Source organism: Rissa tridactyla, chromosome 2 (genome assembly GCF_028500815.1).
Source record: "Rissa tridactyla isolate bRisTri1 chromosome 2, bRisTri1.patW.cur.20221130, whole genome shotgun sequence".
Lineage (NCBI taxonomy): Eukaryota > Metazoa > Chordata > Aves > Charadriiformes > Laridae > Rissa > Rissa tridactyla.
The window spans coordinates 81,200,670-81,225,568 of record NC_071467.1 but is presented as its reverse complement, the minus strand read 5'-3'; the positions used below and the strand labels follow the sequence as shown (position 1 = coordinate 81,225,568).

Below are 24,899 nucleotides of genomic sequence, written 5' to 3'. Positions count from 1 at the left end.
AAGGTGGAAGCACGGGCGAAAGCATCAATGTTTTAATGGAGTGAAAGAAAGGACAAAACAAGTTCAACCTCCCTGACACAAAGGATTCAGCACAACCATAAAGTCAGGTGATGTAGTTATAAAATCCTGCTGTCAAAGCAGCAGGATTAGTGCCCTGTCTCCACACCACCAGAGTGAGACAACTGAATTAAATGCAGAACTGCTTACACATGCGGGACACTGGATTTCACAAGATCAGGAGCAGCTACTGGAAAGGCACTGTCTTGTTTGCAATAAATCAGTTATGTTTGAATAAACATAACTGTCAGCAAAAATTAGTGCTAGTGACATGAGCATAAAATTGCAGCTTTCACATAACCAAGACCACAAAACAGAAGATGAGAAAAAGCAATCTACAAAGAGATTTCCTAGGGGAAGATAAAGAATATATATTTCACTAGAGAGAAAAAAAAATTGTGGTAACATTTTCTTTTTAATCGTCTTCAACTTTCACTATGAAACACGCTTACCTTTACCCCGATACCAATATTGTTTGACTGTAGCAGCTGGATTGGACGTGGACACAAACATTGAACGACTGCAAAGGTTCCATATTTTGAGCAACAAATGATGCAGGACGTGCATTTTAGCTCATGAGTGAGATCCAGGTCTTCTGACTTACAGCCATGTGTATGTGGAGTGAAATCAGCCTCTAGTACTAGATTACCCCCAACTGACTGCACGAGAGAGGCCATAAAGTTGTGTGAGACACCACTGGTAAAAATACCACCACCGTGCCAAGGGCTTCATATGTCCATTTCACTCTAAGCAAAGGAGGTTGGAAATATGTCTTGGTTTGAAAGCTTTTAGTGCATTCAGTACTGCATGTAGATTTATAGTAGTGAAACTAAGCATTTTCTACCAGCTCTACATCCAAGTTCACTAAGTCTCTGTGGGTGGAGGGCAGGTGTGGCAATTACAGTTCACAATGCAGGTTAGAAGTCCTGTGATGTTTTAGATAGATAGAATTCTGGTCATAAATCTTGCACTGATACACAGAGCTAGCTGGACCTGAAGGAACTACACTAAGCTGATCTCAAGCAGGAGGGGTTTGTTCATTCAAAAAGGTTCGAATTGAGAAGACTAGGACCCCAACTGCCTGAGGTAAAAGCCACATAATATTCCTTGTGCTGTGGGCAAATACCCAAAACCACAAGAAGAAACTAAAAACACACACACACACACACGAAAGCATGCCTGAAAGGTTCATAAAAATATTTTGTTATCACAGTAATACACAGTGTGAAAATATAATTAGTGATTCTTTACCTGCGATATTTCATCACAAAAAAAATATGGTGCATACATTCTCTTCAGCTCCTCAAGGGCACAGGCTGGGTTCAGCTGATCAGTCCGCCAGCCAACTACATCTGTGAGCCTTGAAGCAGAAGAAAAGACGGCCACCAGGGCGTGCTTCTCTCAACTGCAGGTCCATATCATGACCAGCTTGAGAAAGGGAGCTGCCTGCACATCACAGGACACGGTCATGCCTGCACAGCTGGGCAGCCTCATGTCAGTTTGCATGGGGCTTCCAATCGCTCAAAGTTCATAAAATGGGGTGGTGAGGAAAGCATAGTTGTCAGGAAGACTTAAGTGCAAAATGCCAGCTTCGGCCCTGTGAAACTGGTGATTTTCCTCACAGAACTTTGTCAGTAATCAGTTGTCTTCTTTCTTAAACCTCCAGTAGTTAAAGCTGACATGCGAATGACACAGATATAGCACATGTTCAAAAAAAAAATAAAAATAAAAATCATGTTTATGTCTCTCTTCCCCTTGTGGAACACAATTTATGCTGATGATTTCTTCACAATAGTGCCTGCTCCAAAGTTGGCCCAAAATGTTTTCTAAAATTAACACTGTTATTCCAAAAAAACAAAATGTTTGAAGTATTTCCGTGTTTATTAGGCTTCTTCCAGATATTGTTTGACAGTATGAAGGACTGGATTAAGATGTCTAGGTACTCCTACAAAAGAAAATCAAAACAGCATTTGAGCTAACCTACTTTGCCAGAAACATACTTTAGGGTCAAAATTAGTGTTTGTGTTCTCTGTTTTTAAACAGAAAGCCCTTTCTCCTCCACGGGTTACCTGTTAACCATTGTTTTCAGCTTTCAAGTAATTTCTCAGAAAAGGCAAAAATTTAGACACCATGACATAAACATCCGTCGTTTAAAAAGACAGTGAGAAAAGGTGTGGTTGGCCTGATCGGTCATCACGCAGCACAAAAGTCACTGAAACTGGTACCTCTGCATTTCTGCACAGGAATGCTGGCTACAAACTAAGGTTGGGAATTACTGTCCACAGCTATTCAAGTGGCCTAGCTTTCTCCTTACCTGTTATTTAGGGCAAATATTCAGTTTTCTAAACAGGATACCTGCTGAAGAGAGAAAATAAGGATCTGTGGAGTTCACATCTAAGGAAAACCCAGGCCTTACACAGACCTAAAAAAAAAAAAAAAAAAAAGTTCGTGATTTCCCTATATTCTACCAAATATAGATCGTAACACATGGTGGGGACTGGAAATCTCTGCCGGGGCCGCGGGGGCATCTCCGCGGGGGCGCCCGGAGCCCCTCCTGCCCTCCTCCCGCTCTCCCCTCGGGGCTCGCAGGGCTGTTTCTCACCCGGTTTCCCTCAGCCCTGGCTGCCGGGCAGCGTTTTGCCCTTTCTGAGCCAGGCTTTCCCCGCGGCGCCCGCCCGTGGCTGAGGGGCTCAGCTGTGCCCTGCGCTGGGGCCGTTGGAGCCGGCTGGAACCGGCTGTGTCCGGCACGGGGCAGCCCCGGCCCGGCAACACAGGGGCCCGCCGCGCAGGGCCTGCCGCCGCTGCCGCCGCTGCTGCTCTCCCCTCACACAGCAAAACCTTGCCATAACGCCAGCACGCTTGCTCGTACAAGGTCACTTTGCTGCAGGAGTCTCCGTCCTTGGAGATACTCGGATCTCGACTGGAGATGGTCCCGAGAAGCCTGGTTGTCACCGCTCTGAGCAGAGGGGTGGCCTAGTTCATCTGGTCGGGCCCTCCCACCCTCAGCTATTCTGCCTTTGCCCGGCAAATGCTGGTTGTCTATAAATTAGTACTCCTCCATCACTACTGTTAAAATTCGCAATAAGACTGTGTAACAAGGCAGAGCCACCTCTTCTGAATCTGGGCTGAAAAGCTGAACTGGAAGCTTCGCATTTACCAGCTGAGGACCAGCCTTGCAGGGCATTAAATCTGGAAGCCATTTGCTTAATCTTGATGCCTGTGGACAGACAGATGCCTCTGCCCTCTGAACAACAGCCCAGGGCATTTGGGACAGCAGGGGGGAGTTGAAGGTGGAGAGGGAGAAGGGAGAGGAAAGGGGCATTATGAGAACGAGCTTTAAATGGGAAAGTGTCCAGGTACTTAGGAGAAAATAATGTATTAACCTTGCAAAGTTACTTATGCATACAAGTCAAATGCAATTAAGCAACAAATGCCTCAATTGAAAAAATGAGCAACAGAAAAGATTATCAGATTTGTCTTTTCGTCGTGACATTAATTTAACTCGACTGCCAGGTTCAAAATATACCATTATTTTGAGTTGGTAGCTTACATTTCATTGACAGCTTTTCCCCAAAAGGATACCAGCAGGGGTTTAAACTTATCATTACAATTCTGAAAGATGTCAAAAGCTTGGCAACAGCAGTACAGCCCGCATTCATCATTTGGGATAACCTGGAAAAAGCAATCCTTTTCCAAAGTTTGTCTTCAGAACTATTGCTCTGACCAACCTTACTGCATTAGCTTAACTGATTTTTTTTTCCTTTCCCTGAGTGATATTGAATAATTATTTGTGCAGCAAACATCCTATACTTGAAGCGATTCACCAGAGAAGAAAAAAAAATTAAGCATGCTCTGGAAATCTAGCATCTTAAGCTACTTGTCTCCAGTTTGACAGGAGCACCAGTGAGGCCGCTGCGAGGGGTAGAAGGCAGAAGGGAGATAAGTGAGCGAACAGCAGTTTACAGGGTGCGTTAGCTTTTTCTATACAGATTAGCTTTCATTTTAAGACATGAAAATTTCTGAAAACACTCTCAGGACTTCAAATTCAGGCAGGATGAACAGAAGTAGTTTAAAAAGAGAATTAGCCTCTTAAAAAAATAACTTTCATTGAGGCAGACATCAGAGAACAGTAATTTTTTAAAAGCCTTAGAAAAAAGGAGATCTGAAGGTTAGCTTTCCTTGGGTCAAAATTCAATAGTGAAGAAGACTGGGGAGCGCTGTGTTCATTTTGAGCCTAAGACGTCTCTGTCTAAATGAACTCATAATAGTCACAGCTGAGGAAAAACCTCTCTGCAGCTACATGCTCATTCCTCCCTTAGCTTTCAGCCTACTGTTTTTAGGTTAGTATTCCAGAATTTCATATCATATATATTTTACAACGTCAAGACATGCTTCAGTCTGAGAAACTTATTTAGTGTCCACATGTGAACACACAGGCCACTATAAAAAGGATCTATAAAACTGATTACGGTCCATTTACTTTTTAACATTTAAAATGTTCTTTTAAAGAAGTACCTATACTGTGGATGTAATAATGAAAATTATATATAATTCTAAAATAGACATCACCTGGAAAAATTACTTACAAATGGTGAAAATGCCCAGTGCCATATGGAGGCTATTTATGGACTATATTCACAGTAACGGTAATGTATGACAGGAACAATCACAGTGAATTATTTTCCCTTTCACAGATATAGATAATATAGTAATGGAACTTGATTTCGTCTACAGACTGACAAGTGTTAACCTTTATGAGATGCTGTTGTTCCCATTGTTAAAGGAAACTGAAGGTTCACATTGAAAGGAAATGTCATTTTTAAAATAAAATGCAGAAGGCAAGTAATTTCAGTACCTTAGATGTAAGATTCAAGTTGGCTTTCCTAGATGATGGAGAAGACTTGATAAAGCAAAATAAATTATGCTTTGATGATATGACAAAGTGTGGTTCAGCTTTGGGAAGTAATTAACTAAGTTAAGGGACTAACATGAATCTCACTGATGGAGTTCTCTAGGGAATTTTTTTCTTCTCAAACACCAACAGTGCAAACTCGTCTCAGGACCAGAGAACAATACGTGGTTCCTTTCAGACCTCATAACTGCATCATCAAAAACAGTTGTTGTTTCCCAAGACCTGGACTACTGTATAAAACACTATGTGCTTAAATTCATTGCGTGAGCATACTTACGCACCAAAAGTTTCTAGTCAAACTTTTTAATGCACAAGTACCCTTTAGGGCAGTCATTTTGCTCAGCAGCCCATTCCCAGAGGTTTTAGAGATTGAAGGGAAGAAGTAAAAGGGCGTATTGCAAACATACAGAGAGAAGGCATTTCCCCAGAATATGGTTATTCACAAGGCAATTTTCTTGTTCTAATTCTTGACAATATGTGCATTTATAGTGTGGTAACACTGAACAGCTTCTGTAAATAGTAAAAATTGTCAAGAATAGCCCCAACTCCTTTACCTAGAGGCAATGTGCACACTGCAACTGAAACAGAGGGCACACGCTGCCAATTTATTGCAATATCGGGATTGCGTGGGACATGGGGAGAAAATATTTCAGAAATGGGATCACAGAATAGCAGGGGTTGGGAGAGATCTCTGGAGATCATCTAGTCCAACTCCCCTGCCAGAGCAGGGTCACCTAGAGCAGGTTGCACAGGAATGCATTCAGGTGGGTTTTGAATATCTCCAGAGAAGGAGACTCCACAACCTCTCTGGGCAGCCTGTTCCTGTGCTCTGCCACCCTCAAAGTAAAGAAGTTTTTGCTCGTGTTCAGAATTTCCTGTGTTTCTGTTTGCGCCCGCTGGCCCTGTCGCTGTGTGTGCCTGTGTTGCTGGGCACCACTGAAAAGAGTCTGGACCCATCATCTTGACACCCACCCTACATTCTAGAGCCCTAACCCATGGGATTCCTCCAAGTAGGTCTTTGAAGAGGCCAAATTTAGCTCTCCTGAAGTCCAGGGTTGTAATACTACTTATTGCCCCGCTTCTGCCGTGCAGGATCCTGAAGTCCACCATCACGTGGTCACTGCAGCCAAGGCTGCCCCCAACCTTCACATCCCCAACCAGTCCTTCTTTGTTTGTTAGTACAGGGTCCAACAGTGCACCTCTCCTCGTTGGCTTATCCACCTCATGTTTCAAAAAGTTATCATCAATGCTCTGCAAAAACCTCCTGGACTGTGTGTGCCTGGCTGAGCTGCCTTTCAAGCAAATATCAGGATGGCTGAAGTTCCCCAGTGAAATTAAAGTTATTTTCAAGCCAGATAGGGCTCAAGATTTCCCTCAGAAAATATACTCAGCAGCAGACATAACTGAAAAGGCCTGTGAAACACTGGCAGGAGATGGCACTGACTTTCCTGTGTGAAACGTTGGCTTTATGGGCCACAAAGGTAGTCACAAGCCACCTGCTGATGGGGGTTGAGAAGAGACAGGTTGTCGGTGCTCAAACAGATTTGAGCTGATTCAGGGTGTGAGGAGGTGCACAGAGGAAGTGCAGCCTCATACTCACACCCTGAATCAATTAAAATGTTCGGATATATCATAGCATCTGCTAAGAGAATAATGAGGCCAGGATGAAAACATAAGTTCTCCTGCATGAGCTCTCATGGCCAATGGTACCCAAACAAACCAGGCTGGCAGCTCCCAGGTGTAAATCAAAAATCTGTAATCGTATTTGGGAATAAGGTAGTAGGTGCTCAACACTGCGAAATGCTCCTGACTTTCCCATAAGAAAGTAGGAAACCCCTCATCTCTATTGCAAGTACTAGCAAAACAAAACAAGGGCTCAGAAGAAGCGCAAGTTATCTTTTCCTCAGGTTCTTCTTTAAAGACTTCGTCTGAATACTGAATTTTCATATTACAAATTTGCCAACAACACAGCAACACAGCAGGATACCAGTGTTAGCCTGCTGCAGTACATTTATCAACTATAGTTTGTAGCTTCTGTTACACCAAAATGCTTATGCCAAAAATACCAGAAAAATCCAGAGGAAGTAAACAAGGGCACGTAACAGCTTTTTCAGACTTTCTACCACATTTCTATACATGTCTTGGAATGACTATTTATATTATCTTGCAGTAAAATATCCTGGCCATACAATTCAGTTAGCAAATCACAACTCAAGAAAGCTATCTGCTTCATAACAATTTAAATATTTCAAGCAGTCAGCCCCCATACATGTAAACATCAAAAGCTATGTAAATATATGGGGAACATAAAGCACGGAAAAAGTTGCTGACAAAGTAACAGGCTTATTTACCAAAGCGAAGAACCTCTTGAGTATTCTCAAGCTGTAACCCTAACAAAAGTGTATCTTGGAGACTGTTCTCATAATTCCACCCCCTACCGCCTTCCTCCCTTCCCCAAAACAGCAGGGAAGATGGGAGAAATGACATCATAGGTTTTGCTTTTTGAAGAGTCCCATAGGCAGCTAAAATATTACACGGTAGTTTTACTAACCATTGCTAAAGCCACAACAAGACGTTCCAAAATAGTCCCAAGCATTTTTCCAACTGGAACAGATTTTTCTTGCTCTGAGCTCATTTAAAAAGGATTTTTGTCTTCCCTTAGCACTATGTACAATCAAGCCAACAACATAAGAAGCCCAAACAGTAAGTTTTCATCTGCCAGTATGGGGGCATGAGAGAAAATGGACATTTAACACTAATACCAGATAACAAGGCTGTTACATAAAATTCAGCAGGCTCAGTGGGGGGCTTTTCATGTATGCTTCCTTCAAACCACTAATTAGCAGAAGAACCGCACAGAATGTGCATGCCCCCTGCGTTCTTCCTTTTATTGGAAGGAAGCAGCAGGGTTGATTTCTTTTTTAATATACTGAGATCAGCATCATTTAAGACAAGAACCAAAAGCCGTTTGTTGACAACCGGCTGAACCCTCGCGCTGATTCTTGTGCCCGTCTTTGGTCTGTGTTCTGCAGTTCCCCACAAACATCAAAGAAAATTGTAATGATCTCGCCAGTATTTGAGTACTGCTGAATAACTTTCTCCTTTTTTATGGGTTCTCAGAGGACATACAATTGGGAAACGTGGGCTTTAAATACCCTTCCACAAGCCGGGCAGTCCAGCTGGATGAAGGGCTGCATGGAGCACAGCTAAAGTCAGTGAGCCCTGCCAGAAGCCAGTAGCTGCCCTTTCATGCAGCATTACTGGGGGCCACATTGTACTTTTTACAGCTATGACACGAAATGCAAGGTGCCATTCAACGGTGCTATAGAATTGTCATAAAATCCCATCTTGGACATCCTTCCTCAGAAGTTTCTGCTCATATGCTGCTAATCCCTCCTCCAAGTGCACCCTGGACAGGCTCATCAGAGGTGACCATCAATCTTCTCTCCACTTCAGCCAATCAGATAAACCCATCCAGCCACAAGGTTTACCACTTCTCAGAATAACATGAACGGGTAGTAGGAAAAAACAATTCCAGTTCTGTTTAAATGTGAAAGTTCACTTGTCACATGTATTAGTGTATACTATGCAAATTGCATAGTATACACTAAGATATTTCATTGATTCACCCTCCCCAAACAACAGCAACTGAATTTTATGCATGCTTTCTCTTGGGTACCATCTCTTCCTGCCCCATGCCCAGCAATTTCTTTCTGTTATTACTGTAGGAGAATGGAAAGAAGAGAATTTATAAACAAATGCTGTTAAACATTCGATTCCTTGGAAGCTCTCAAATTCATTCCTCTTTCCCAAATTTTCACGTTTCCAAATATCAGTATGAATATCTATGATTGAAGAAGTTTCGGTTGTTTTTTTATTACTATTTTGTAAACATCATTCTAATTGAGTTTATCAGCCAAAAGTGACTATCATGGTCTATCAGCATGCCACAAATGCTGCTCAAGGAACTAGAAAGTGAACGCTAAGTAAGCAGAGAAGATAGATCCCGTTACTCCCATTACTTATGCTAAAGAAAGACATCTATATTAAACATCATAAGTAGTATTAAATTGGAGGGTATTTTCCCTAAAGAAGCATGCACTAGGTTCTTAACCCATACCTGCTGTTTTCAGAAACACCTGTCCTTTCCTCCCTTAAGACAACGTGGGACAGGTCTGTGTTAATACACACTGTATATTGACTGTGTGTTTTGCCACACCAAGGAATTAACAGTTGATCTAAAAGTAGTAGGTTTAGCGCAGACGTAACTGATGTCAGCAAAAAATACATCAAATATTCAAAAAGAGCATGAAACCTGTCATCAAAGTCAAGCATTTACTATGTCCTCAGCCCATAGATAATTTTTTGGTTTTTAGTGCATGTAATATTCAGTCTAGGATTTAGCTTTTTAATGTCAAATTAGACATTCTGCCACAGAGCAGTGACAGAAGAGTGTATTCAAGGCAGATAATAGTCTCCTGCTCGAAACTTTTCTCAGTTCACCCTTTTTCATTCAGACACCAGCCATATTCCCAGAAGACAACAAACAACATTCATCTCTTATCACTGTTTATAAGGTTTGTAAGAAGTTTTAAAAGAGATCTGTCAAAGTAAATTAAAACTACAACATTTCCAAAAAAGCCTCAACTGAGTAACAGGAAGCTAGGCATTAACAACTCACTGAACTTTAAATTCTTAACATGTCATTTTTTCTGGACTGTTAGACTCAAAAAATGAGAAGCAAAAGGTGAGGATGGGATTAGGCAAAACTGTACGTCTGATGCAGACGCATATCTGTGATGTACAGTTTTAAAACAAAACCTAATCTTTTGTGAGCTTTCAGTGCAGTGAAGGTCTACGCGCATCCTGAACCAGAAACTGCTCCTTTGCAGAATTTCGTGACAAGGTTATAGCACAGCATGGGAGTCTCAGATCTTCAGCAATAAAATGGAAGGAAAAAAAATGTTCCTGCTAGCTAAGAAATTGAGACACCTCAATTCCACCCAGCTGCTGTGGAGAATAAAACGTCCCTTTTGTGATGACAGGGTGCGTGACTACGTGGTTACAGCTGGTTAGCTGTCATGGAACTAGACCAAACAGACGTTAGTGGCAGCAGCAGAAAGGCAGAAAATAGCACAGATCAGGAACATCCCAACAAACTGGGGGGAGATGAAGGCACACCACAGTCTAATAGCAGAACAACCTATAGACATAGTATCAGGGATGTTGCAATGAGAGCATTGGACTGCGGCAATGACACTGGAGATCAAACACCAGCTTTGTTCAAAGACTTGGTCTCTCCTGCTGAAAAGGCGTATGGAGATAAAGCTCTAAGGATGGTCTTGAGGGAGCACTGAGTGAAGCTCAGACAAGAACAAGATAAGCTTCTATTTTTCAATGTGTTTCTCTAATCACTCTCTACCTAGTTTTGAAAAAACATTTCTATGCTACGCACCTCCCATTGCCAGCTGTGAGTGCCCGCATACTGAAGACACGTCCTTTTCAGTGACAACTTGAGTTTTAACTGATGATCACTGCCTAAGGCAAGGTTCTGCATGCTCCCATTAACCAATTTGATGTGGCTCTTGCCAGAACCTTGGAGATGCATTTCCCCAAATCTCCCTTTTCCAGCCAACCACAACAAGTCCCAGCAAGCATTAACCTAATATAAAATTCCATGTTCTTCTTACCCAGTTGGTAGGCAGTGTTCCATTACCCTCAAAACACCACACGTTTCACACTGACCTGTAACACACCTGTCTCCCAAGGTATCTGCACTACTGCTGTTGATGGCAGTTCTTCATTAGTTTTGGATGCACCACGTCCCGGTACCTTTAAATCCATTTAATATTGAGAGCTCCACCTAAAACTGAATTCAGGAACCAGGAAATTCCAACGGAAACTTAACTCTGAGCAGGGGCTGCAGAACAGACAAAGGTGGCATTCATTTTGTTTGTATTGATAGGATGGGATTAGACAAGCTATTTTTGCTATGTCTTTACAAAAAAGCACTGGCTGTTCAAACAAAAAACCAGGAAGCACGCTTAGTATCCTTCCATTTTATCATACAAATCAAAGCAGACCAGGGACTTAGTGACAAGAATTCCAAATTTAAGTAAGCAATAAAATTAATGCTTCCTCACTCATCACAGGCCCTGAAAAGGACTACTGCTTTGTGTTTCATACGAATGTATTTACTTAGGCCAAGAAAAGCACCAGAACAGTATCTTACTGTGCATATCAAGAGTCATCTGAATAAGAGTTGTAAAGGGTAACCTGGTTGGAAAACTGGTGCTCTCTGTAAGATACACACAGTTGCATAGCAGCAGTTATTCATATCAATTACAGATTTATATGTGTAACCCCTTCACTTAGTAAGAAATAAACAGATCTTACAGGCTACATTACATAAATGTTCACTTTTAGTTTCTTATTGAAGAGACTATATGAACACATTCTGCATTAGAGAAAAACAGAGATGATGAAAAGTCAAACAAAGGGCTAGGAGAACCAGAGGTGAAGCAAGAGGAAGAAACAAGTGAAAGAGGGAGAATAGGGAGGTAATGATAAACAGAAAACAAGTATTGGAAGTGCAGTTTGTAGAACAAAACAAACAAGCATATGCAATTGGAACTGGGTAAAAAAAAAAAAAAAAAAACAAAAAAACCCCAAGTGAAATAAATATTTTCAACCTAAATAATGCAAATCCTGTCTCTTATTCTGTATGGGGTTTTATACTGTGTGCATGGGTTATTCCAGAGCCACGAGCAGGCAAAGGAACCAGTAGCTGCAGACACAATAGGAAAGGTCCATTTGAGATTTTTGGTATCACTATTTCTTATTCTTCTCTAACAAAGCCAGGTTCAAATTACTTGTCTGAAGTGCAATTATCCTGTAAAATACTTTGATATGGGCAAAAATCTATAACCGAAACATTTTACTATCTACTGTTTCCAAATTGCAGCATAGTCCCTCCTTCTATTCTGAATAGAAACCTTATCAGACATGCAGGTGTTTCAAATATTCCCAGCGGGAGAAAAGGTATGTGAAACTTAATATGCTGCCTAGGTTTTGGTTGAAAAGTCTGATTTACGAAGTGGAGAAGCATTTAAACATTTTAAAGAGAATGCTCCAACCTGATGACACAACTAGGACCCCAAATTACCAGTTTTTCCACTACAGTGAAGGTTGATATAGTGAGACACACAGCTTCTCCCCATCCTAGGCTTAGATCCCCACTGGTACATTCCATACTTCATCATAGATTACCAGGACTCTTTGGCTGCCTATTGAGAACTCCCATTTTCAAGTCTGTATGAAAATATAAATAAAAGGGTTTGGTATATTTGGCTATATTTGGTATGCATACTTAGGTAGGTAAACAATAACATTAGCACATTAGAGCTTTTATCAGTCCTATTCCAGCTGCGTCTGATGTTGCATTGTATTATTGAAACACTGAATGTTGAGCAATGCTACAAGACACCCAAAATACTAAAGAAAATAAATATACATTAAAAGAACATGCACTCTTGCATCTAAGATGATAACAATATTTTACCATTTCTTTTACTAGCTAAAAATAACTCCCCTAAAAGATCAAAGCAACATTAACAAATGTTTATTAATTTAACCTGAAACTACCAGATAAAATTAAAATTTCTAGATGAGTTATTAGCAGTGGAAATAAAAAAAAAGTTCTAATCTAAAAACGTTTCTTTCTCAAAAATTGAAAAGACTCAGGTGTTCCCAAACCTTACCAATTCATGAACTTTATGTTCCAGCCACAAAAGAAAAACAAAGATCAGTTAACGCACAAACCACAGTAACAGAAGCTTGCTTCCAGCACAAACATTGTCAAAACTCCAGCTCTAAAATCAGACACATTCTTGGTTACCGTTATCAGTTTGGATGTTATACTAAAATGAATTTTCATGAAAAAGAAATGTTAAATTTAGGCTTAGAATAAATCTTGAGCAGCAGAGAAATTCCAGGAATAGCAGCTCAGATCTCTTCTAGCCAAAGCAGAACCTTATAATACAGATTGCTAATGAATGTTAATGGCCAGCATGCATGCATGACAACGTAAAGCAGTGGGAATATTTTGAACACTGCTTGTCTACTGAGGGCATAAGTGTGTGTTTTAATTAATGGAGCAGTCACTTCATCATTATTAGAACCATCTGTCCTAGGATCATTTGGCAATTGATTGAAATTCAGACCCTACCAGCAGTTACACATTTTGTTCATGTCCTATTTCCACAAGAAAATAAACCTGCAGTTGAATTTTTTTCCAAGTTTAACATGGGTAGTAATTTTAGAGACAAATTTAAACAGCATTAACATGACTTTAAAAAATATATATTCTACTTTCTCATTGGAATTTTTCTCTTTGAAACAATATGTGCCTACATTTCTGCAGTATATATAGACGTATATGCAAAAACCATTTTAATTTGGCAGTGTGGCTGCAAAGTTGATTTTAATTTTCTTTTTCCTATGTCTTCCTACAGATATATATGCATGTATGTATATATGATACTGTATTGCATTACCATCCACTGTGTTTTCCACAGGATGCTCGCCAGACCAGCCATGGGTGACCAGTATTCCTTTAGAGAGCAGCTACTCAAAGTTTTGCCTTTTTCTTGCTGTTCAGTGCACTTCCTTGGGCTGTATTTACTGCAGGGTATGATTATTGAAATTATTTGTCTAATACAGGATAGGACACTATTACTAGAACACAAGAGGCTCATGAAAATTAATTTGCATCCATACCGTGCAGTGCAATTATCCCCACCTTCCAGAGGAAAAGACAAGGTACAACCAACCATGTCAACACTCTAAGCACCAGTTAGCTCTCAGTGCTCATATTGTCATTGTATTTCATAGAGTGTAGTAATTCCAAGTCTAGCGAACAATGTTGTGGACACATGAAACGTTATCACTTAACTTTTGCAAGTGTCTGCTCTTGATTCAGTTGCAATTTTCATAGTATTTTTAAAGGTCTTATATCTTAACCAAGTTGGGATTTTTTACCCTCCCTAGATGAGCAGAAGAATACTTAATATGAAGGCAGCCTCCTGTTAAATACCAAGTAATTTCTTCAAAGTACAAGGCTGCAAAACTTTAAGAAAGAAGATATTGTCTCCTTTGTTCTTCGACATTGTTTAGTCTTCACCAAAGAAGTTTTAGCTCATTTCCCCACCCCCACGTCCACTTGAGACAGATATCCAAAATGGAAAATTTCAGTTCAAACTGTTAAAGCTCAGCAAAAAATGACAGAAAGCTGAGAGAAAAAAAGTTTACAGTGGGAAATACTGAGCATTATGGATTATGTTATCGCCTAGGCTAATAGCATGTCTATAACATTACCTTTCAAATGCTCCAAGTTACACATGTAAATAATTTAACAAGCTTGCCAATGAATTACAGGTCTTTTTCATGGGTTTGGATGAAGAGAGCACACAGCTGTCAGAAGGCTGGAAAGTGACCTGAAAGCAGGAGTTTGCTGCCAAATTGTTTCAGCAGTGCTGATGAGATCCAGTTTGGGGGATGGGTTGGGGATTCTCACCATCTTCATCTCAGGCCATTTGCGTCCAACACCACAAACTTTTTGGATCATTGAAGATTTGTGGCATCTTTTTTCATTACCATACAACAGTATTTCTGTTTAAATGAATTCTGCAGCTATAAACTCCAAATTTACCTGCCTACAGAAAAAAGCCTGAGAATTTTACCCATTCTAATGAGGATGATACATACTCATATGAAATGGAAAGCTACATAATTTAAACCACATTTTTAACTGTTGAGCATTTCTTCACCAAGATATTCATTACTCTGTGTGTGTGTATATACGTGCATATAAAACAAAACAGGCATTATCCCTGATCCTGCAGCTGAGCTCCCCAAATGCATAAAGGAATGTGTGGGTGGGCATTGCAGAGCAGGAGGAAACTTTGCAAGGAAAGGTAAAAGAATCAATTCCAGGGCTTAGAGACAATTTATAATTACTGTAGGTATTACCTGCTGCTTACCTGTGTAGCACCAGCCCTTGGTTACCTCTGTGTGAAAGGGATTAAGTTGAAATGTTTTATAGCAGCAGTAAATTAATGGTTAGTAAAATCATTTTTATGACACGTACATAAAATAGCAGGTGCTTTCCAGACAAAAAGAAACGGCCCAAGTTTAGTGAGTTTCCAGCTGAGTGATATTTGCTTTAGTCTGTCATGGCATGATTGGGAATATATGCAGAATATCTCCTAGAAGAATAATACATATTTCTGTGAAAGAGAAAAACACATTTTCTGGATATGAGAAGAGGTATGCGTTAGAAAAGCGTGCCAGTATTGTCAGTTGTAAGATATAAAATAGAGAAAGATGAGGGACTTAGCATTAGCTATACTGAGTATCATCATGCCTTTGAAGCAGCTGAATCCCGGAGCAGAAAACCAGTCACGCCTCACGTGCCTTGGAAAGAAATTCACAGCAAAAAGCATGCGGCAAGGGAAGTCAGGGGATTGCTCAGCCTGCTTCACATCTTTAATTGGCTGCTTTACATGCAAAATCTCTTGTAACCCCAAGTCACGTGCTCACGTATGCCACATATGTTCACACACCCAAAACCCTTTCCGTGCCCAAGACCTGCAGCAACAGGTTAGCTCCCTTCCCTTGCAATACAGCCCCAAAGGCAGAGACACCTCTTACAAAAATGGCACAGGACATAGGGCACCCCACCAGCAGATGGAGGACCTGAGCTCAGTTCCCTCAAAACAGGGAAATTAAACACCCATTTTTGCAAAAAGTAGGCTCGGACCATGGGGTCACAGATAAAAGTTCATTTATCCTCTTGTGACTGTGCCATCATCAAAGTTAGAAAATCCAAGATGCTCAGAATCAGGGTGACTGCAAGTGAGAGGGAGCCTGAATCTGAAAGCTCCGTGTTGGGTACAAGTTGAGGACGTAGCCGGCAGGAGGCAAAACTCAGGCCTCTCTGGAAAGAGGGAACATCCCCACTGTCTTATGCTTACCCAGAGGAGTTTGCACCCTGTCCACACCCTACCTTCTTTTGGGATGTAGGCATTTTTAAAAGATTGAGACAAAAGCCGGCACTGCTCTTGGATAAGACTTTTGTTGCGTACATCCCTCTGTTTTAGGCTGGGGATGCAACACAGTCTGTCTGCCCAGAAGCGCAGGTTCACCACCCCGGCCTTTTGCCAAGGATGGGTTGTCACAGAATCCCAAGAGAGCTTTATCAGAAATGAAACAGTAACAGTAAAAAGAAGACAGATGGAAACTCGATTGATCAGATCTTTACACTGTTGGGGTAATATCTTCTCAAAACACAGATGCAACCAGGTATGCAGCTCACAATCTCAGTTTTCTTTTGCAGGTAGCTAGATTTACTGAGACCTGCTGCAGGCTTCAGAGACTCTTCTCACCCTGGCTGTGAAGCTGCTTTGTGCAGCTACTGGAATAATCAGGGTGCAGTTCATCAAGCAAGTTTAAACTCATTTAAAAAGCATACTAGTATTTCTGGGCAGAAGCACAAAACAGTGAAATGTAACATTATAATGAATAAAAGCAACTTGCAACTTTAAGTCTAGACTGGCTAGCAGTCTACATGATATGATATACTCTAAAATCATTACAAAACATTTCAGTGCATTAAATCTTGCATTTGAGAGGTGACAAGCCACTACATGTAAGATGTCACAAGCCAAATTCTGTTGAAGGAAATAAAGTCCATTATTTCACATTTTTGCTAGAGAAAACAAGTGTTTTGGGTATAGTAGAAGGCAACAGAACCCCCATCTCATACCTGTGAGAAGTATGAAACCCTAACTTCAGACTTCATTACCAATGAATTATATTCCCAGTAATCTGCAGTACACTGGAGGAGGATATAGATCTGTCACCAGTACCAGACTTAATATTAAAAACCTTAAGAGCGAACACAAAAATGCTTGGTATTGGTGACATATCCCCTACCCTCGGAGTCACACAGAGTAGTGTGGAGTCCACTAACCTCCCATGTTGTGGCTGCATCAGGATGTAGGCATCTTAATCTGCTGGGGTGCACTAACTAACTATCAGCATACTTTAAAAAGTATTAATAATGCCTTCTGTTACCAGTCACTGAATCAAAACTGGGGCCTTCCTCACGAACATACTGCTCACCGGTAACTGCCAAGTAGGTAGCTTTTCGCCGTGTGTCACACTGAGGGTATCTAATGCAAAAGGGTGGAATTGTTGACCTGAATCATTTACAATGGCTCAGCTGAGCTTTTTTATGGAGCAGGGGATGTAAGCACACATGAAACAAAGACCATATGCTTAAACTAAAAAATCCCTTCCATTCTTTATTTTACAATCAGGTTGTATTTTACAGCCTTATTTAGATTTATGAATAGTCAATTCTATATTTATAACTATCGTAAAAACTGAGCAGCTTATTGTTTTTGTAAACCTAACCTCAAATCTAAGCCAAGAAAAATAAAACTAAAAGCTTTCTAAAAAGGGAACATTGTTCTTATACCGACAGAACAGATGATAGAAAAATAAAATGTCTAAAATGAAATGGCCTTTCCTGGAGAAGGGTAAGTAGTGTCATGCAAAGAGAAAACTTGGTTCGTAGTCAAGTTTGCCACCTGACCTTCTGTGAGGCTTCTAAGCATATTCCTTCAGCATAGCCCGCTCTAAGGATACTAACCGTGCTGATACACAATTATGCTGACCTCCTTCCCTCTCTGTCTTTATGGGAAAGAGAATTTATCACTAGAAGCTACAAAAAACTTCAAGAACTTACAGCCTTGGAAAACAGTCTGCTCTGTGGTTAAGCTGCAAGGCTTGAGAAAGTGGATACTCTTGGTAACTCAAGTGCAAGACCGAACAGGAGGCTTGGTTGAAAGATAACAAACTACTCTGTACATACACAGGTTATTTAGTACAGCACATACCTCATGGTTAAGACAGAAAGAAAATTCCCTTCCTTTTCCACTAGCTAGTACAGTGAGGACATCCCAGTAAATATTCCTATATTTAAATTGACAAAATCTACATCAACTTTCTTTTCTAGTCTTCAAAAGGTTAAGAAAAAAGGAGCATTAAAGGTACGTCAGTCCTACAATTGAAATAGGATCCTGTTATGCTGGGAACAGCACTAATAGATTCTCCCATAGATCATAAAGCTACTGCACTGAAGCCTACTCAGAATCCTCTGAAAGTCATTAGAAAACCCAGCAGAGAGATCTGGCACAAACAGCAATTATTTACAGTAGCGTAGGAATAGAAAGGTTCCCCGAAAAAGCAGTACAGCAGATTTCTCAGTAAAACACAGCTACCAAAACTTAATATATACTATGCAAACTGTAACTAAAATGTTAAATCTCTGAATTTTAGGGAAGGAATTTATGAACTTTTCTAAAGCCCTGAAATTCAAAACTTAGCTTGAAAGGTTTCCAAGAACTCTTTCCGTTCAGGCTATCTCTCTCTACTAAAACCATACATCATATATTCTAAACACTGCTATTGCATTGCAGTGAAGCTGCTGCACGCTGGTAGCTTGGAAGGAGGTCACCACTTCTCAGTCATTCTACTTTTCCCAGGAGAGAGGGGGCTCACTCACCTCTATTGTGGTCACACCACTACCTAGATCCCAGAACTAACAACACCTGGACTCTTCTCTGACAGCATCCAGAAGGCTGATGGTAGGGAGAACTGCCAGGACAAAAACCAGGAGAGGCCGGAGTTCACAACTGAAAGTTAAATGTTCAGGCAGGGGACTAAGCAAAGAGGTAACATTTGTGGAAGAAAAGGAGGCAGGAACAAAAACAATCAAAGCAGCAGGTACAGGCAAAAGAGAAGGGAAGAGCAAGGAGGAAATGAAAATGATGGAATATTTGAACTGCTGGTGACCATTTTAGTCGGGGGCTAGGCAGTAACGCATCGTCCCTTTCTTCTCAGATTCAGATTCTGCTTACAAGTTCTCCTCCATGTGTGGGCTGAAGAACATGGTCAGGAAAATGCAAATAAGGTTGAAGTGTACATGCCACTCCCAAGAACTCTTAAAACCCAAACCTAACCAAAATTGGAAAGGTAGGTCATCAGTCTAGACCTTTCCAAGAGTCAGAAATGCCTCAAACTTTTTGTTTAAAACGATACTAGTTTTCTTACAGCAGCAGAGAGGCATTTGCAACATAAAGTAACAGCAGAGGCCTCATAATTACACTGGCCAGACAGCTCACCAGGATGTTTTCATCTCCCACTGCAGTTTCAGAGCCCTGCAATATCCCCAGCTGCAAACTGTAATAGTGATGGATGAGTTATGCAGCTGATACAGAAGATCAGAGTGCACAGCTTGCCTTACTTCATCATTCCTCAGATATTTAGCATAGCTTTCCCCTCCTTTCCTTACAATTCACTGAAAGGCAGATGGCTACATTTTTCCATGCTTTGATGGAAGAAAAGGACTGTCAGCTGTTTGCCTTATTTAATAGTTGTTTCAAGAGCTTTTCAGAAAAAAAAAAAAAAAGACAAAAAGCAAAAGGAAAAAAACCTCCCCCAAAAGCAAACCACTGCAATATTTCCAAGCCAGAAGGCACAATCTGGTTAGACCACTTAAATGATGGCATGGATTTCACTCTTACCAGTGGATCCTTTGACATACAAAGCTAGGTCAATCTTTCAGTAATGAGGTGACTGGTAATAGTGGTTATGTATCAAAGTTTGGATGCTAACCTCTCAACACTAGTAGGTTTTCTTGTGTTTTTGCTATGTAAGGAAGATCACTTCATTGCTTCTTTTGGCATTACTAAATGTGGTTTTGGGATGAGGAATGCAAAATGGACATTTTTTTTTTTTTTAATCAGAAACATACTGCAGTAACTACATTACTATTTGGTATTTTTAAGCAGTCTACTTAGTGACAAAGCCAGCACCCATCGGTTGCCCATCTGCCTTGGAGCTCTGGTGTGAGTGTCGTCCCATTTTCCAGAAAGCTATACGCAGCAGGAGCGGAAAGGCCAGAGGATTCACATCTCTAGTAAGCCAAGTCCCCAGTGGATTAAGACCTATTCTTCTCCTTAAAGGATGAACGTATATATAAATCCCAGTGTTTCCATAAAACATTTATAGTTTTAGAACAGCAGAGCAAACATGGGCCAATTGCAGGGATTTTATTGTGTTTGCCTTCTGCAGAAATGTGAAATCTCAATCATTCTTCTTTTACAAGAGCTTTTGCAACGTGCACATGTGCCTTGCTGAATTAGCAGGGGTACTGTCTGGAAAACATATGTAATTAAATTGATGTAGGGAAAGAAAAAAAGACAGCCCATTGTCTATTGTTCCTAAAAAATAAACCATGCATGTATCTGAGAAACAGGAACCAATGGATGCAGCTCTTATTAAACGGAAGACAGAAAAATTAAAGAGCATAGGTTTCCACTGAATTTTCTGCCTTCCAAGGAAGAAATGCTGAGGGATTGTAAAGGCTTAGAATGTTATACCTCTCCCTGCTTTAAGGTTAACCTTCACTTTAAAGCAGCGTGGAAATGCATTGGGTTGTTTTATTTACCTTTTGGTATGGTTTTAAACTCCAAGAATAAAAGAATTGATGAGGCAAACCCAAAACAAGTGTTCAGTTAGTCACATCAAGTAACCAACTAGATTTGTCTCCTAGGTCCCTCTATAATTAATGGAGCAACAACTTAGGCATGAGAACTTCAGGTAATATAAATCAAAATCCATAGCTCTGCGGAAGTCAGAGCTATGCCAATGTACACCAACTGGCTTAGGAGGACAAAATGATTCATCAACTAAGTCTGTGCACTACTTGCTCGCAATTATTTACTTACTGCATCTTTCCCAGCATCATAGCTCATAGAAAACATGCTCTCTAGGCAAGGACTAAACAAAAGAAACTTGTACGTTTACTGGTATTTTACAAGTATTTTGCCAGCAAAGTTGTTTGCCAACGTTAAAGAAGTCGGATGCTTAAGAAGAATATCCTTCCCCAAAACTTCACAAACCAACCAGTTTCCTCATCTGTAGGGTTTACAGTGAAAAAATAGGGATCTAAAATGGAACAGGCATCTTCCACTACTGCCTCTCAGGAAGAGGATGATCTGAATAATGTCTAAAGTTTTGCTAACTGACATTTCATGGCAGGTTTTGATGATAAGGTTATTTTGCAGTTCCAAGAATTGAACACAAGCATCTCTGTCATGACTGACACGCTGTGGAGGACTAATGCAGGAATTGTAACTTAACTTATGCCACTCAAAGGTCTACCATTAGAAAAATTATGTTTAAAGGACAGCAAATGTGTATTCAAAGCTGTAAAACCAAGCATTCCTTTATCGGTAAGCATGACAAGTCTATCTCCAAAGCATACTGGTCCACACAAAAAGCTTGCATTTCTCACATAGCCTGTCCCACTAGGTTCCCAAGGAACCAAAACCCTAAAGAAGAGTGCTCTAAAGGTGAACTTTAGGAGAGGAGTGCACAAGCAAAAGGCTTAGCATGTCTCTTCAACGGCTCACGGATCAAGATCAATTTTTTCTTGCGAGAAATAGGATAAGTAGCCACAGGATATGCCCTTTAAATCACACTTAGAATACCATGTGCTTCATGTTAAAAATATGAAAAAATGGGTCTTCTCCTGTTCAAGATTCAATTTCACACTAAAAGAAGAAAATTCCTGTACAAAGAAGCTGCACTCATTGAACAATATTACATTGTATCTAATTTTAGTTTGTATGTTTTCATAGGATCCTACAGAAAGATTAGTGCTCTAAAGTTTGGATCAGCAGGTTTGATGAGAGACGAGAAAACATCCTTCAGCCGTACCGTCTCTTTCTGCAAGTTTGATTTGATATTTAAAATCCATCAAATTCTGTATCTTCAGCAGTTGTCCAAACAGAAAAACAAAATGCTGAGGCCAGGAAGTCCAGAAAAGAAGAAGGAAGTATTTGGTGGACAAAGATTATTTTTTTCGCTCCCAGTAGGACGCTTATCACAGTATACCTCTTGCTACTCTGAAGCAATCAGCACATCAGGGGCTGAAAAGGTACTTCCGAGGAAGAGAGGAGTGTGGTCCATTCTATAAACACACTCAATTTCTCTAGTATAAATGTTCACGTTATCTGGGAATTAATCATGAAACAGTTTGTCAACATACCTGTTCACCTGGTTTGTTTAAAATTGTTTTTTCCCCAAATATACAGCCCACTTACTTTCCTTAAGCTTAAAAGAACAAAATATTGAGCATTTAAGCGTAAACGAAAATAAGTATTTCTACTGAAATGCAATACAAGTTAGCTGGAATTCCTGAAAGGGGCAGTGCTCTAAACAAAAAGAAGGAAGAGTTACTCAAATCTCTAAAGGAAAATCAAGCATTTCAGCAGACGGCAGTGAAAATTTAAACTAACTCCGCAAGAAGCCTGTTTTATTTTACAGCACAGGTGGAACAAAACCTAGACTATCTGTGCTAGGGAAGGATGAACAACAGGATTGAAAGCTCTGCTGGTTGAGCTTTTAATCACTACAGATGGCCAATAAAACAAAAGTTATATACAGTAGTTCTACAGAAACATGGAAAAGGAAAATTTAATTTAAAAAACCCTGTTTCCTTCATATCTTCTTTGCTTCACTGGATGCTACTAAATGGCTTTCTCTGAGCATTATGAGCTGTATATTTCTAGCAATTTTAAAGCCAGAATTGGTGCTGTTTTCCAGAATTGGTGTCGTTTTCACATTGTCAGTCAGCACCCAAGGGCTGTTATAGTGGGCTGTTTTCTATGCAGCGATTTTCCTCCCTGCCCTGCTTTTTCTTTTTTTTGTGTGTGTATTTCCTTGCTCTTCCACCCACTCCCTGCAGCTTTTGCCACATCTTCTCTGCAAGCCCAGGACCCTGCACCCCGGAGAGTGGGGCACCCACCTAGCGACAGGTACTGTGGATTCCCCGTGGGACCTGCTAGGAAAGGAAAAAGAGCAGGATTTTGCTTTCATTTCCTCCTCAGTGGAACAGGAGCCACTGGCCCAGCTCTCCTTGTTCTTTTTCACCACAGGCAAGAAAAAGTGGTCTAAGTTTCTGTGAGCTAGCTGGAGGGACCTGGGGCATATTTGAAGGGTTTCTGCTTTTGGGGAGTTTTACCAGAGACGGGTGGATTAGCTTTTGACAGCTCCTTCAGAAAAGTTGGGGTTTTTTTGTCTATTGCCAGACCAGAATGGAATTATTCAAACAGAAATAGTTTGAAAAAGAAAAAAAAAAATACACCAACAACTAAAAGACTGCATTTTGTTTAAAGTCGTATTTCTTTCTGTTGTTTAGTTTTGTCTACATCTTAAATGACAGTAAGAAAAAGTTTAATAAGAACGTCTGTATTCTTGTGCATGTGCAATGAAGTGCATTCTGTGCACTTCATAGATTTTTAATGGCTCTGCTTCCTCAAATATTTCTAATAAATAAATAAATAAATCACACACACAATAAGGAAAGCTTCTAAAACTTCTAAATAAATCTTATTTTGAAAGCAAATGGGTAAAAATATCACAAATTTTGGGCATACACATTGCTTGGAATATTCTCCTTGCCCCAAGTTCATGCAGGTTAGGAACCAATCTCAATTCTAAATGGTTTCAGAAATCATTACACTGTTTTTACAAAAGACTGTAAAAACATTACATTGCTTTTACAAAAGAACTTATGCTCCTTGCATAAGGGACACTGCAACAACAACAACAAAAAAACCCCAAGCTGCCATTTCTGCAGGGCTTTTGCCTCTTTCCCCTCTCAGAACTTCCTTTGCACAAGCACCAGGAGTCACAGCATCTCCAAATCCAGAGTGCCCTTTTTCTGCATTTGGCTCCAGGCTTTTGCCTGGACTGCAGAGGTCCACCTTTCTCCCTCCATTTTTCCGTACATGTTAATTCTTACCCCTGTTTTTTGTTGTCTTGCAAAACACGAGAAAAACTTGCCTACCTACTTTCTTTTGTTCTTTAGATATTCCTTAAGGCAGGAACTGGAGGTCGCAGAAAATGATCCCGTGGCTATTTCTCAATCAGAAGCGAGGGATCCCAGGCTCTCACGAGGGCACGTCACAGTTATGAACCACTCCTGGTTCGCACCACAGGCTGCTCAGGCTCCATGCACCACGTGTGGAAAACAAGCTGCTCGTTAAACCCTGTCTCCAGAGCCCTCCTGCTGCTTTGTCCCCAGCAGGACTCTGCCTGCAACCCCTCCTGGCTCCTGCAACCCCGGACTTGACCTCCAGCCATGAGCAGAAGCCAGCCAGAGCTGGTCACCACAACACAGCTGGTGGCAACTTGCGGCTTCTGCTGCCAGGGCTGCAGTTAAGAACAAGGTGGGATCACACCCGGGAGGCTGCCTTTAGGCGCACCATCTCTGAGCTGGCCATGAAGCTCTGCAGCCCCATCTCCAAGAGGGGGAAGGCCCTTACAGACCCTCACAGTTAGTGAGTTATAATGAACACAACACATTAAGACCACCAGGAACAGCAGTCAGAATACCTGGCTAATGGGCAGGACAATGCTTTTGGTCGCTGAGTATGAGCCATCCGGTATGAGCCTACCGGTCAGCATTCTGTGATCTAAGCAGCACAGCAATCCTAATTAAAGCTAGTGCCTCACAAGCCTCTTTTTATAACCCTTCCTTTAAAATACAACAAACAGACGCTGCTGTTAAACAGCCTCTCACTTCCCCTACAACAGAAGGATCTTGCAGAAACAACTTCATTTCTCCATATCAGCTAACACCACTTCAAAGAAGTGATTTTCCTCTCCCATAGTACTAAAACTAGCTACTTCCAGGTTAATGTTATCTCTAAGGCATACTCAAAGGGAAAAACTGTTACTTTTTCTAGGAACAAAGGCTAAGGTCAAGGCTAAGGTTGAATAATGAAGTCAC

The 24,899-nt window shown here is 40.7% G+C and overlaps 1 long non-coding RNA gene across 2 annotated transcripts in view; it reads right to left on the bottom strand.

Moving 5' to 3' along the window:
- Positions 1 to 217: 217 nt before the first annotated feature.
- Positions 218 to 24,899, bottom strand: part of LOC128906177 (uncharacterized) — a 134,080-nt gene continuing 109,398 nt past the window's right edge. For both annotated transcript variants that reach the window (XR_008465087.1, XR_008465088.1), the window contains 2 exons: positions 2,372 to 2,479; positions 218 to 2,002 (listed from right to left, as the gene is read on the bottom strand). This is a non-coding gene — a long non-coding RNA (uncharacterized LOC128906177). The remainder of the gene's footprint in view (positions 2,003 to 2,371; positions 2,480 to 24,899) is intronic.